Source organism: Pseudopipra pipra, chromosome 1 (genome assembly GCF_036250125.1).
Source record: "Pseudopipra pipra isolate bDixPip1 chromosome 1, bDixPip1.hap1, whole genome shotgun sequence".
NCBI classification, from domain to species: domain Eukaryota; kingdom Metazoa; phylum Chordata; class Aves; order Passeriformes; family Pipridae; genus Pseudopipra; species Pseudopipra pipra.
In genome coordinates this window covers 145043835-145058890 of record NC_087549.1, presented here as the reverse complement: position 1 = coordinate 145058890, position 15056 = coordinate 145043835, and the positions used below count along the sequence as shown (strand labels likewise).

The 15056-nt window shown below is 44.3% G+C and overlaps 1 protein-coding gene and 1 long non-coding RNA gene across 5 annotated transcripts in view; one reads left to right on the top strand and one right to left on the bottom strand.

Moving 5' to 3' along the window:
- LARP4B (La ribonucleoprotein 4B) overlaps positions 1 to 2613 on the bottom strand; it is a 57550-nt gene extending 54937 nt beyond the window's left edge. For 2 of the 4 annotated variants that reach the window (XM_064637790.1, XM_064637813.1), the window contains exon 1: positions 2474 to 2613. The gene's annotated coding sequence lies outside the window, so the exon portion shown is untranslated. Of the gene's footprint in view, positions 1 to 1972; positions 2175 to 2473 lie in introns of those variants that run through there. The other 2 variants (XM_064637807.1, XM_064637798.1) reach the window with 2 other exon arrangements.
- Positions 2614 to 3100: 487 nt separating this feature from the next.
- Positions 3101 to 9748, top strand: LOC135403582 (uncharacterized). Its single transcript, XR_010425435.1, has 2 exons — positions 3101 to 7450; positions 9318 to 9748. It is a non-coding gene; the product is annotated as an uncharacterized LOC135403582 (long non-coding RNA).
- Positions 9749 to 15056: the final 5308 nt, after the last annotated feature.

The window sequence follows — 15056 nt, the reverse complement described above, 5'->3', positions numbered from 1 at the left end:
CAAGATCGATAAGGCTGCAGCCTTTGGAAAACCTGCTCCTTCCAACACAGGGGCTAGAAAAGGTAAGTCAAGTGCTCTGTGTGCTTATTTGTGTACCTCACCTGTTAATTTACGAGAATGTGAATGCCTGATGAATATATACAGACACCATGGAATTAAACATTAATGGCGCTGAAGGTCCTAAAGTCACCTAGTTTACAAAAAATCAAACTGATGGAAAACATCTACACTAATTACTTTGGTTTTTTATAACTCCTTTTTTGCTACCTTTCAGCTGTCACGTTATATTTGTCACGCATTATGGTCAGAAACATGCCTTTTCCGTGTCTAGCATGTGCATTTTGTGAGGTAATGTAATAAATATTTAACAAAGAGTTTATATTACCATGCCAATTAAGCTCTCAACTGATTTAAAGCCAAAGCCACTATGAGATACGAGACTTAATAAGAGACGCAGCAACAGATCTCCACGGAACATGTAGATTAGACAAGCCTGACTGTATTTACTTTGCATTTTAGCAAATAAACCAAGTAGTTAATTTCACTCTAATCGAATAAGACATCATCGCTAGAAGCTGCCTACATGGTTACTGCATGTCTCAAAGAAACAAAAAACCGCAACAAAATCCCAAAGCCCCCACAACTGCCTCCACTTCCAGATCCTCTGACTTGGCTCTGTAGTGAAGCAGATTTAAGTTCCAGCCACATATCTAAGCAATATATATAATATCTACATATCAGTCACTGCTACCTTTCGATGTGTATATTTGCACTGGAGCAAGCCACAAAAAGCAACCAAGGCAGCACGCACTTGTGCTGACACCTTTATTCCCTTCAGGTGTTTGTGTTTAAACACTTTAAAAAAAATACAGAAAAAATTACAAGATAAACAACTCAATCTAGCTCAGAACACTGTGTGTGCTTAAGGACTTGACTACATACCACGAACACATATTATTAAGGAACATTCAAGAGGTCAAATGTTTTCTCTTAATTCATTTAAGCAAAACTTTTACTTCAGTTCCCATAAGAATTATTTTCCCCCCAAATTATAAGACTAATTAAACATAAAAATAATTGTGGCTTCCATATAAGTAGTATACGCAGGTAAATGACAATACACCTGGAAGAATGAAATTTTCTATAGACATTACATATAAAACATACCTTTTTCTAGATGTGTTTTATCAGGCCTCCCCCTAGTTTTCACCTTCCTTTCACATCCCACAAAAAAAAAGAAAATTAAAAAAAATAGAAAATATCACTGTTGTTGTAATAACTACAGTGATTAAGCTGATTAACTTCATATCTCAAGAATTAATTTGAACAAATGCTTACAAGTCAGCAGGGAGAAGTGAAAGTTCAACTGATAAAAACAGTTACCAGACCAGAATCAAAACCCAAGAGTTGTGAAATCCCAGCAAGTTAAAAACCAAATAGGAATACAACATTCTTTGACCTTTGAGAATTTATCCAAACCGTAAAAACCAGATAAGTTGGACATGAAACTTAAACCACACAACAGACCTTTCAATAGCAATCCCTGAGGCACTACTCAAGAAAGATCCCTTCTCCAGTTTTACTAAGGATTCACACAGAGGCCAACAAAAGTAGGCCAGCAACAAGACACAGAATCGGAAGCCAGAATTCCCATGGTTTTACCCCAACTGTGACTCAAGTTTAAACAGTGGTTTTGAAGCCAGCTCTCTCTCTGTGGCCACAGGCAAGTCTTAACCACTCTGCCTCAATTCCCTCACCTGCAGAATAAAAATAATTATACTTATCTGCCACACAGGAATCTCACACAACAAACACTGTCTGGCAAGTGCACATCTGTTTAAACTGCGGACAGAGCTACTAAGTGCTAGTTCTGAGCACCTGCACAAACTGAAACTGAGAGTGAAAACAACTGGGACGAAGCAGCTACCGAAGGGCCAACAACATCACCACCACAATCCTGGGGGCAACACACCGTCTGCGCGGTGCCTGCTCTGGCAGGTGTTGAGCAGTTCACCTGCTCGGGACACAGCTCGGGAAGACGTTCGTGTGGGAAGTAGGCGCTGCCCGGAGCGATGGGCCGGGGGCTGCTCCGGGGGTCCCATCGGCCCCGGGCAGACACTCGGGTAGGCTCCGGGCGGGTCCCTCGGCACACGGCGGCGCGGGGGCAAAGCTCAGCCGCCGTGCCCGGCCCGCACTGCGGGAGCGGCCCCGCGGCCCGCCCGCCCTGCCCCCGCCAGCCCCACGCCGGGATTCTCCTCCCGCCGCCGCCGCTCCCCCGGGAGCCGCCTCGGGTGGGAAGATGGCGGCTCCGGCCGCCTCCCCGGAGCGAGGGGGCGGCGGGGCGCTGGGGGAGGGCGTCGCTCCCGCCGTGGCCCCGCCATCCCCCCCCGCGCACCGAGAGCGGCGGGCGCGGAACGGCCCCAGCGGGCGCCGCCGCCCGGGGGGCGCGGGCCAGGCGGCCCCTCGCACTCACCTGTCACCAACAGCCGCCGCCGCCCGCGGGCCGGGGCTCGGCGCGGGGGACACGGGCGGGCACGGAGGGGAGGGGGGGGTTGGCTCCGCCGGCGCGGGGGCCTCTCGCCTCTCTGCCGCGTTCCCGCTGGCGCCGGGGCCTCTCTCGCCGCCGCGCCGCCGCCGCCGCCGGGGCCTCGCCGCCGGATGCCGTGAGGAGGAGAGCGGAGCGCGGGGCGGGGCCGAGGGGGGCGCGGGGCGGCGGCAGCGCCGGGGGCGGGCGGGGCGGGGGCGGCGCGGGGGCGGCGGCGGCGGCTCCGGGCCCGAAACGTCTCCGAGCCGAGACTCAACCACCCGCTCGCATGAGAGACCCGCTTCCGGCTCCGGGCGGAAGTCCCACCCCCGCCGGCGGAAGGGATTGGCCGGCGCTGTCGCCTCGCGGGGCGGGCGCGCGCAGGACCGGGCGGTGCCGCCCGCGGATTGGCCGAGCGTGGAAAGGGGGGGGAAAGGAGGAGAGCGCCTGGGGCGCGCGCGCGCTCGCGCGCGGCGTGTGACGCGCGGAGCGGCGCGTGAGGCGCCTGACGTCACCCGGCGGGGAAGGGAGCGCGGAGGGGGGGCGGGGCGGGGTCGGCGCAGCCCGACCGCGCCCCGAGGAGGTTTGTCCCCTCGTGCGCGCCGTAGCCCCGCCGGGATCAGGCGGGAAGGGAATAGGAAGGAAAATGGAAGGGGAAGGTCGAGTTGCCTTTGGTGTGGGGGCGGCGGCGCCTCCCGCCCTGGTGGTACCGAGTGTGTGTGTCCGGGGGCACCGTCCCGCCGCCCCCGGCCTAGGGCAGCGCTGAGCTGTGGGGGCACGGCCGGCGCTCTCAGAGACGGGGTCTCGGTGTCCCCTCCGAGCGCTGCCGCAGCAGGTGCCTGTCCGGGGTTACAGACCCTTCCACAGGATATTCCAGATCCGGGTACAGAAGCTCCTGAAGAATAAGGCTGAGCAGTTGTGGCTTCAAAAGGAAGGGATATGTGCAAATAGGAGGGTTTTAGGAGAAGAGTCTTTAATGAAAGAGCCTTCTGTTCCGTGTGGGTTATGAAAGCCTGCAGAGCGTTGTCTCATAGAATCACAGAATGGCTCGGTTTGGGAGGGACCCTAAAGATTATCCAGTTCCAACGCCCTGCCATGGGCAGGGACACTTTGCAGTAGACGAGGTTGCTCCAAGCCCTGTCCAGCCTGGCCTTGAACACTTCCAGGGATGGGGCAGCTGCAGCTGCTCTGGGCAGCTTGTGCCCCACCACCCTCACACTGTTCATCGTGCAGAGGAAGAGAAGACAGAGGAAGCAAAGGGCTGAGGAACAATCCTGACAGACAAAGGATTTATCAGAAAGACGGGGTTGTTAAGCAGTATCCAGACACTGCTTCCCTCTGACAGTGGGTTCCTCTCTGCTGCTCCTGCAGCGTGACAAGCAAAGAAACTCTGCTAGGAAGTAAAATGCATTTTGTTTGAAGGGGCTTCCTCCTAGGCTGGAGAATGCCAGGTTGGATTGAATAATATGCACAGAAAGGAAAGGGAATGCAAAGTAAGACAGGGGTAAGCACAGGACATTGTGGTAGATGAGGGACTTTTGCCACAGGTAAAGTCTCTGTAGGACTCTTCTGACTCCCCTGACTTTTCAGCCTCAGTTTACCAAGCTGGGGAATAGAGTATATCTTCAGTTATATAAAACTGCAGTGAATTACACAAGATTCAGGAATTCTTTTGTTTGACCAAAGAACAAATGAGTCTTGTTAAACAGTCCTAGTTATTTAGTACAGATCATCATTTGTTTCTAACTACAGTTAATTAGGCAAATGGAAAACTTGTAGTTTCTTCTCAGGACTTAAAAAAAAAAAAAAAAAGTCTGGTAAGGATCATCCTATCATCTTCCAGGACTGCTCCCAGTCCTCAACTCATCTTCAACTTCAGGAGTGGCAAAACTACATCACCTTACAATCAGTTGTCAATAATTGCCTGTACCATGCATTGCTGCCTATATGCATCTCTGAAGCTAATCCAGACAGGGCCCTCTGGATCCTGTTTTTAATCCTAATTGATAAGTCATGTGCCTGCCTTCCAGCTATCTGCTAGAGATTCCCATAGAGACAGTAACAGCAATTAATTTAGAAGACCTAAGGACACCCGAGTACCCTTTGGAACTGTTTTTGATGTTATTGTATTGGTAAAAGTCCCTGGCTGGTGGAGGCAATAAAGAACATCGCAGTGCCTGGAAGGAGCTCAGTCCTTATCGGACACGAAGCTTTGCTGTTCATCCGAGGGAAGTTGTGCCTCAGTTTTCACTCCTGGGCAAACCACGGGGTGTTTTCCTTACTATGTTGTTTCAATTTCACAGAATTGTTATGAGGAATAAACCCTGAGCCAAGGAAGATGGATAGGGTAGAGCCTGATAGGAAAAGGAATAAACCAGCTCTGGGTGTTCAGAAGGACAGACAATTCCTTGGGTAGTGCAGGAAGTGTGACTGATCCATTAGGTGGCCACCATGGAGCTGATACATAAACTATTGATTGCTTAAAAGTCTAAAACAGTGAAACAATCGCTCTTTTTAATTATTTTTTTAATTTATTTTATAAAAGAGTTCAATGTGATTTTGTTCTTTAATACCAGACCATTTTTCAGCAGACTGCAGCTCTGGTCAAGAAAAGGGAAACAGAAAACGTCTAATTTTAAGCTCTCAAAACAGGGAGTGCTGTTTTGAGCTCTCAGAATTGTCATCGGCCTGTTATATCCTTGTTCTAGAGGGACCTCAAAATTCCTGATACTTATCCCTTTAGGCATACAGTCTTCCCATTTCCCCCAGGCCATATCCCCATGCAAGACTTGGGCAGGAAACCAAACCCATCAGACTGATAAAGAGATTGCACTGTATCATTCCTTCTACTGACTCAGGGTTTATGATGGCTGAGCTCATAATGAGGAAATGTGAGAGAGAAAATGGTGATTCCTGTCAAGACCAGAACATGGGCACAGTCTCATCGTAGGTAGGAGTTTTTTTGATGAATAGTTTGTTCTGTTTATCTTGTTTTTTTTCCTAAAGCAGCTCAACTATGTTATTAAAGAATAAAAGTACTCTGACACTAGTTTTTTTAAAAACCCACTGTTATACATGTGTTATATATTGATAAACATGTCAATATATGTGTGTTGGGTTTATGATTTTTATTCCCTTAAAATTTAGTATAGTTGAGTAACAGTCAACTTTTTCTGGAAAGCAATAAGAGTTTTCTACTTGCCTGGGCCACTTCTGATTCTCAGTGTGGGGGATGTAGAACTTAATCTCTTAATGCTTCCATTTTTTAGTGGCACACTGCTGAGATCAAAGAAGCTTGATATTTTTCCTTGTTACACTGGTAGCTGAGGAATGTGTGCCCAGATAGGAGTAAAATATTACAAATCAACAGTGGATGCTGTGTGGTAATAGAAACTACTGCTGGTTCTTCTATATCTCAGACTCAACCGTCTGGAGAGAGAATGCATCTCTGAAGGAGCAATGTCCTTGAACAGTCGGATTGTTAGTTCAGAAAAATCAAGGAAGAGTAGACTAACTAATTATTTTTTCTTGATCTGTGGTCGAACAGATGTAGAAGGCACCATGTAAGTTATTTCTCGATGTATTAGTGATACATTCTTAAAATTATGTTTTATATTTTAGCCTGGAGAAGAGGAGGCTCGGGGGGGACCTCACCACTCTCTACAACTACCTGAAAGGGGGTTGTAGCCAGGTGGAGGTCAGTCTCTTCTGCCGTGTCTCAAGGGAAAGGGTGAGAGGAAATGGCCTTTTGTTGTGCTAGGGGAAGTTCAGATTAGATATTATAAAAAAAGTTTTCACTGAAAGAGTGGTCAGGCATTGGGATGAGTTGCCCAGGGAGGTGGTGGAGTCACCATCTTTGGCAGTGTTCAAGAGGTGCCTGGATGTGGCACTTGGGGACATGGTTTAAGGATGACAATCGTGCTGGGTTGACAGCTGGACTAGATGATCTTGAAGGTCTCTTCCAACCTTGGTGATTCTTTGATTCTATGATACTGTACGGTTTTTAATTAGGATTTATAGTTCAGGAAAAGAAAAAAAAAAAGAAGAGAGGTAGTCGGTGTACTTCAGAAGGTAAGTCCACATATGAAGAGGAGCTGCAAATAATGCAGGATTCCTGGAAGCTAAACATAGAATTGAGCAGTCCAAAACTCAAACCTTCAAAAATGACTAGATGTATTTGAATACTTGGGCTTTACAGTCTTTATGATTTCCTCAAAGTATAATACAAAGGATAATATTTCCTTGCTCACAAGAGCGTAAAGGATTAATTTGTTAAAGTTTGTGAAGCACTTGGGTGATGTGATAAAAATTTCCACTAACACAGGACTGGATTTCTGCTTTGTACGGAAGTTTTGGGCTACCTCTTTTTTGGGGGTAGGGTTTTTGTTTGTTTGGTTTGGTTTTTTTATTTTCTTTTTCACTTCCTTTAAAACACACTCTCATAAAATATTTAAGCTTGCAGATCTATGGAATAAGGCTTCATAAATCACCAGTATTTAGTAATTGCTGACCTGGAACACTTGCCAAAACCCACAAACCACTTGGTACGTTGTAATTTGGGAGACCTTACGAGCCACGTAATATTTTACAGTTCCTGAAGCTATTACCCATCTTTGCAGAAAGAGAGAGATTTTGAAAGGTAAGATTGTACATTGCGTACAAGGGATTGTACGCAATGGGCTATTCCTGTCATAAAACTTTAATAGGATCCTGTAGTCAGCCTGTATTGCACGGATTTGACGAGTGGCAGTCTTGATAAAAACAGAGGTGACAATTTGGATCTGTTTATTTTGTAGTTGAAGAACCATTTATAACACAGTGGCGAGGCTATGGTGAGACAATTTCTAAATTATATCCAGTGCCAAAATCCAGTTGGACTGCAGTGGTATTTCGGTGCCCAGGCAGCAGTGCTGAGTACCCACACATGTGAGTGACAAGGTGAACATGTGCACTTTGTGTCTTTCTTGTATCAGCTGCTTGGATCAGGTATCAAGCCTTGTAAACCGCTGCTGTAGAAATAGTTCAAACAAACCCTCACTTAACAGATTTTCTCCTCCAGCCTTGTCCCTTCAGCAGGTTACTCTGATTTCTTTAAGACATAAAAACCATTTTAAAATAAGGCTGTAGTGTAAGTGCCAGCTGTTGTTAAACCCTGGGTTTCATTAGCAGACTGTAAAAAAAAGTCTAAGCTGTAAATGGTACCATAAATATTAAAACTGTTGTTAACAGCAGCTGATTAGAACTTTCAGGAGATGATTTAACAGTAATAATTACTGTTAATTGAGCAAAATCACAAATCTGAAAATTACCATTCAGTTTCATGGACTTTGCACTATCATCAAACTGACCAGTAGACAGGCCTGACTCTGTCTGTATGTAGCAGGTCTGCAGCAGAGCCAGGACTTGTAACCAGACCTTGCACATTCCAGGTTTGAGCAATATACTGTCTTCAATATATTTATTTTTCCTCTGTGATGTATTTCTTTCTTTAGCTTGAACCCATTTTTAAAAGCTAATTAAACCTTAATGAGAAATCGTATAATTTACATACATTTTGTGGCTTAGAATCTTCTGAAGGGATCTGGAATCAATTCAAATTTTCTTAGCAGTAAGGATGTTGGCAATTTTCTACCTTTGTACTTATTTCCATGATTCTATCACTGTTTTTTCTGAACACTTCACGACAGTCCTTAAATACCATTATAACCACCATGTGTGAAGTATGAGTGTATTTATCAACAGGTGGCAAACTAAGGCACAAAGGTGTTTGAGCTCAGTTGTAACTGGTCCTGTGCAAAAGTTGTGTCTGCTCTGAAAAATGATGATAATTTTGTAGTTCTGTCCTCTTGAACACCATATTGAGATTCTGTAGGGGTCATAAATACATGTATCTTTATTCCCCAACCTTACCATTTCAAACATAAGCATATTTAACTGTGCTTCCTGCTTTTGTCCTCATAGGTTATAAAAGGATTTTCTGTTTCTATTTGTTTGTGTGTGTGTTTGGATACAATTTTAATTCTCTCATTCTCTATTATGTTGGACATCTGCGAGGAAAATTATGTGAAAATTTCAGGCCCCTAATGAATGAATTGCAAAGTTATGAATATCAAATGCTTCTCCTTATAGAAGGAATATATTGCATAAAGCATAATAGTGAGCTGGGTTAAAAATTTGTTTACTGTGGATTTTACCTGTACTTGCACTTATATTTCAAGACAGATTTTTTGGAAGGGTCCAGAGATTCCCACTAGCCTCTGCTTCCTCTCTGATAAACCAACTCCAAGTTTCTTATAATTCTAAGGAAAGGGTCAAAAAAAGGGACAGAGCAGAGCTGGTTGTCTCTGAGCTTCTTTTTAAGATCCCTACCCTTATCCCCTCTGTTGGAGGGTCAGAGTGGCTTTGTGTCTTGCACTTGGCTGGCTGTGCTTGTAAATACTTGGGTATTGCCACACATCATAGTTACTTGGGGCTTTTCTGTCTTAAAGAAACTTCTGCTGCCCGGTCTTCTGTAATTTACAGATACAATATAACATATACCCACTCTAATTGGGTTCTTTGATGTGTCTTGTGCTCTGCAAAATAGGCAGGCTCTCAGAGAAAGAAGTAAGGTTCCCATAAGACCATTAGCTGCTGATATTCTGTCAAGTCATGTCTGATTGTTCTTTGCATCTCTTCTGCTCAGTCAGAGAAGACTGAAGCCTGTAAAAAAATTACTTCACACTGCTGAATCCTAGACATTGTTGAGATGATCTATTCAATACAGCCTTATGATTCCTCTTCTCTCTTGCAGAGCCCTTCTCTGTGTCACGAGGATTCATTTCTGGTTTTCATCCAGCAGAGATAGTCCAGTAAGAGGGATGGTTTTCACACCAGGGTGAGAAATGCAGGTTTTTAAATCATCCACAGGTTGAGCAGGGCCAAGCACTTGGTGGCTGAAGCCACAGAGTGCCCAGGCTGCCCTAACAGCTGTTTCTGGCCATGAAACAAGGACAAGATGAAAGTACAGCTATCTGGGTGTCCCAGACAGAGAGCTGTGGCCACCCGAGTGGATCATGTCTGCCAGACTTTGGGAGTGGAATGACCTGTAAAAGGAGTAGAAGAAACCCACAGGAATTGTGACTAGAGATGTCTCCTGAGCTACTGACTTATATGATAGAAATCTAAACTTATACTTGGGTCACTGTGGAAATCCCTGTGCACCTCAAGATACACATAAAACCAGTATCGTTTATGCAGAGTTTTTGTGCAATCTTAGTTCTAACTTCCCCTTGAATGTAAGAGAGGAAATAGAAAACTGTTTTAGAAGGAAAAGAAAAAGCAGTTTATACTATGGGAAGTCTGAATAGGAAGCTCCAGCTGACTGTTTACTAAGCTAAATGCAACATGGAAAATTCAGTGTGTCAGGAAAAATAACATAGTTTTCTCTCCTGGTGGCAAGCAGCCATGATTGTTGTTACTGACATGGTCAGCTAATATCATCCTTCTGATATTACTATAGATGGATAAAATCACCATGAGAACTACCCAGTACTGAAAAATACACATTTGTACTGGTTTTTCTCTCCTCAATACAGTAAGGTCAGTTCTGAGCTAGGGCTGCAGGGCTGGGAGTGTATCTGGAAGCTTCTGTGAAGTGTGGGGTGGTTCAATGTTTACTGGACAAATACATGTGTCAGAAAGTGCCCTGCATCCCTGCCTGGTACAGGCCAATCCCTGGTAGGGAAAAGATGAGCCCAGATGAGACAAATGCAACACGACCTACGCTTCTAAGAGATGTTTTCTTAACAACCAGCTTTCTAGCACAGAAGAAGAGTGTTTCTCTCCAACCTTCTGTGCCTCTTCTGTGTCTGGAGAGAGGAGAGCTCTGAGAGTACAGCTGTGGAATCTGAATAGGAGATAACAGTGCAAATGTGTGTAGTGTACGTCTAAGCCCTGATTTTCAATACACAATGATTTTTTAAAAAAAGCTTAGTGCTGACTGATGCCTTTTGCACTTCTAGTGCCTTTTCTCCTGCGCGTTGCACAGCAGCAGCACATTCTGGTGTCTGCTATAACATGGGTAATAACTCGCAGTCATATGTTTCTGATTTTCATCAAATGGAGCAACAAGTGGGGGGTATCCTGCAGAGGTAACACAAATTATCTTTTAAAATTGATGGTAGAAGTGATCCTGTATCTCAGGAAGCGTGTCCATGGATTCTGTGAAGTGAGTTGGGTGGCAGATAGAGGTGAGCTGGAATTCATTGGAATAATAGAGGTGAGATAATGGTGGGTAATGTCCCAAGACTTACAGCAGGACTGATGTTTCCAGGAAATCCAGAGAGTCCAGCCTGGAGGCTGGATCACAGATAGGCAAATAAACCAAGAGGAATGAGAGCAAAACGGATGAATGTGACCTGCCCTGCATCATAGACCACCAGGGAAAGAAAGCCCTTGTATGTCCCTGCTGATAATACAGCACTGAGCTTGTGAGAGACACCTGAACCAATGGTATGGAAGTAGATGGAAGTTATAAACATGAGAAAGAATCTTAAATAGGATTAAATGGAAATGTAAAATTACGTAAAGTGCAATCTTTCTACTGAAAAATATAAATTGCCTTGAGAAACAGGAAGAGTGGAAAGAGAAATTAAGCATGTTGAGTTTGGTTAGTTGGTTGTTGGTTTTTTTTAATTGAAAAGCATATAATTTAAAAAATAAACAGAGCGGGATAAAAAATATTTTGCTTCTCCTGACTTTGTGACTGTTACCTCTTTTGCTCATCAATTTTCTCTCTTCTTTTAAACTCCAGGCCTTTTGTTTTATAATTAAATTGTGAGCTCTTCAGGGCAGCAGCTATATGCAGACATGGAGCAGTAAATACCCTGCAGCAGTAAATACTTACCCTGATTGGCACCACTGAGCAATATAAACACTATGTAAATAATGAGAAAGTCTGAGAGGTGCTGTATCCTGGATAAACACCATTCCTTTCCACGGCTTACATTGTAGTTGAATTAATTCTAACAGTACACAAAACCATGTCAGTGCATCGGCTAAAGGCAGGCTGGATGCTGCTTGGAGGTATGGAAAGTCATGAAGAGCTGGGTGAGCCTCCTGATGTCCTCTGGGAGGAAAAAATGCACTGGGGAGAAGCTGATTTGGAACTTGGAGCCAAACTTCCCTTTGGGAAGGAAAAAAATTGACACAGTCCTCTTCTTATGTGACATTCAGGGAGAATTGAATGTCTATGCATGAGATAGATCCAAACAGGCATCGTAGGCAGGAAACCTGGAGTGTTATCCTGCTGGCTGCTTCAGTTGCCCACATATATCTGTCTAGAGTCATTTGAGATGTCCTGTAGTAGGCCCCAACTTCCAGCTGCCACTTGGGAGGGAGAAAGGTCATGTTTAATATTTGGCAATTCTGTGTAAATGTCTTGGATACCACAGGCAAAGCTGACACTAGACATCTAAATTTAGCCAGCTGGTTTGTGTGCCAGGAGATGTTTTTTAGGGTGAGGTGGGCAGATCTCTGGACTCCACTGACTGTGACAAAAGGCTGGACATCCAGTTAACATGTGGACACCTCCCAGGTCTCTTAATCTGCAAGGGGAATACTATTGTCCTTTAAGATGTGCCCCAAGACAAGACTTAGCTTAGTGTCCTTTAAGGTAATATATAAAAAATTGATTGATGCTAACATTGTGAAAGTGCTTTAACGTGTTTTTTAAAACCAGAGTTCTTAAAATGGTGCTGAAGCTGCATGTGAGAATATAGGGTTCTGATATACTCTGAGCAAGCTGTGCCCCCTCCGTGGAGCTGAGTAAAGCCCCTGCACATTGCTGGGACACCTGAGCTGGCTCAGACCCAGAGTGTCTGATGATGCCAGTGCACCAGGTGTACTGAGAGGCTGGTGCAGAGTTAGCTCATGTGGAGAACCACTGGCCTTACATCTCAGTAACATCTCAGATGTTACTGAAAACACTTTACACATCTCCTTTTTTTTTTTCCTTCACCGTAATTTTACTTCTTTTTTTCCTCGGGAAGAGTTTCCTTCTGAGTATTTGAATGTACTGCAGCAAGAACTACTGTTTGCTGGTGTGTTTATACAACAGAAACACAAGGAGCCCCTGGTCTCTGACAAGGACACTGTGGCAAAACAAATTAAAAATACAGACAGAAAGCCAGAGTGCAGAGTGAGGTTATGTCTCAAAGATGACACTGGCCCTCTGAGATAAGGCTGAGGTCTTCTGCAGTTTGACCTAATACCTCAAGTAAAAGAAATTTCATTTCCATGTGTGTATCTTGTATATATCAAAACCTGGTATTTGGGTAGTGCCTGAAAGTTTCTAGATATGGGCAAATGGAGAAAAGAAACAGTCCTTGAGCACTAGGGACTATAGCATGAGGTGTAATCAGACAGAGAAAAAGAGAAGGTTATTTAACATCACAGGTATTTTGCCTAAGTGTAGGAACAGGACAGATGGACTGTCTCTGTATTACCAGATGTTCTTAAAGAGAGCAGGAACTGACTACAACTAAGAGGTTTTATCTGAAAGTCAGTACCAGTATGTTTTTTCACCTCATATAAACAAAGAAAAAGAAGGGTTTGTTCTGCTTCACTGGAGCAAAAAAAATAACACAATAGACTTCCATTCAGGCACATAAATAGCAACTGTCCTGTGACTTCTCTATTTAAATGGGTATCCATGGTGAGATCTGCCTAGCTTTCGTTCGATGGCTGTGGAACGGTGCTGTGGTTCACACTGCAGACAGGAAGGAAAAGGCAGCTGAAAAATGCCCCTTACAATGAATGAATGAAGAAATGCAGCAAGATATCAAGTGTCTGTTGCATCACACTGCAAAAAAATGATGCCTGTGTCCTCCACCACTGCTTTACTGTTCCTTCACAATGCTTTTCCAGGTCCATTCCAATTAAATGCTAGTCTGTACTTGTAGGCACAACCCTGACCAACAGATGGTACATAAGTAGGTGTAAAAACTGTAGCGTTACAAGGGGCTTCCTTCTCAGGCTGCATTTCATGTTTGATTTCTCCTTTCAGTGTTGGTAGTAGGGATTAGTAACCTGCTCTGTGATATATGAGCCTGGGTCAGACCCCTCCAGGGTCTTGTCTGGCTCAGAGCACACAAGGATGATCTGGTGCTGTAGGTACCAGCACAGGTGTCTGCTGTACAAGTGATCTTTAGCAGCAGAAGGAAAAGAGAAGCTGGGTCAAGATTGCTGGGCTTCTTGAACCGCCTGTTTTCTGGGGAGAATGGCAGACCTGCCTAAAATTTAAGATACTACTGATAAGTCATCAGGGCTATTTATATCAGTGATCTGTGAAATAAAAGTCAAAATCAGCTACAGGAGTCTGAGCTAATGAATGATGAGTTCCTGGTGTTGGAATAATTATTACAATTGATGACAACAAGATCAGCTGTTTTGCCAAATACAGGCTTGAAAAATAGTACCTTTTAGCCCCAAAATAAGCCAAAATTGGGTTAAGGAGTCAAATATAGAAACATTACCCTTGGCTTGTTATATTCTGCATTAAAATTTATATTCTGCATTGAAATACTGATGGTTCACACTTTTGAGATCTGAGCTGTACATGCATCAGCTAGAAAGTGTCATGTATCATTTAAAAGTGTTATATTCTGGTAATAAGTGGAATGTAAAAATCCTCTTATAGATCATGATATTCACAGTAAAATTATTAGCAATGCTAATGCTAGTACAATTTGGAAGAGATTGATACACCACTGATAATGCACTGAACTTGAATTCTATCAAAACTAGTAGAAAAGCTGTTCCTGACTTTAAGTGAGAACCAGATCTGACCTATAAATTTTTAAAAGGTTATGCCTAAGTGCTAAAAATTGAAAATATTAATAAAAATGTAATCTCTCGTTGCTGTCAGCAAGGCAAAGCCCCTGAAGCTTTTGTATATACCTTCTACCATTCTTTGTATTTTGCTTCCATGTGAAGACTGGAAGTGGACTGATCAGTAAGGGTTTGGTTTACTCAAACCAAGCCAGGAGTTAGGTGCTAACTCCAGCTGCTGCCAATACAGCAGCCATTGAAATGTGAAAGCACAGTTAAAAAGAGCTAATTTTAAAAGTGTTTTCCTGTGAAATCCATCCAGCTTTTCAAATCAGACTTTCACTGTCTTCCCCAAACCATCCAAATGTTACAAAATCTGGGAATGCAGCTGAGGAATCCTGCCAACCCCCTGGTGCAGCATGGTCGTCTCACATACTTTCTCTGCTTGGCTGTCAGGGCGTGCCAGGGCAGATGCCTGTGGTGTGTCTTGATCCTCACTGTTCTTTAGGTCTGTGCAGTCTCCATAGTCAGGCTACCCCTTTATTTCTGGAGCAAGAATGGGAAAAGGCAGAAAGCAGCATTGCTGGCAACAAGGACTAAACAGGAATAACAAAATTGGATGTCTGGGATTCTGCAAGGAGAGGGAGAGGTGGGCAAAGTTTATCAGGAGGTGGAGGCACACCAAACCAGGCAGAGATGGTTGCTGGTGCAGTCCTGAGGG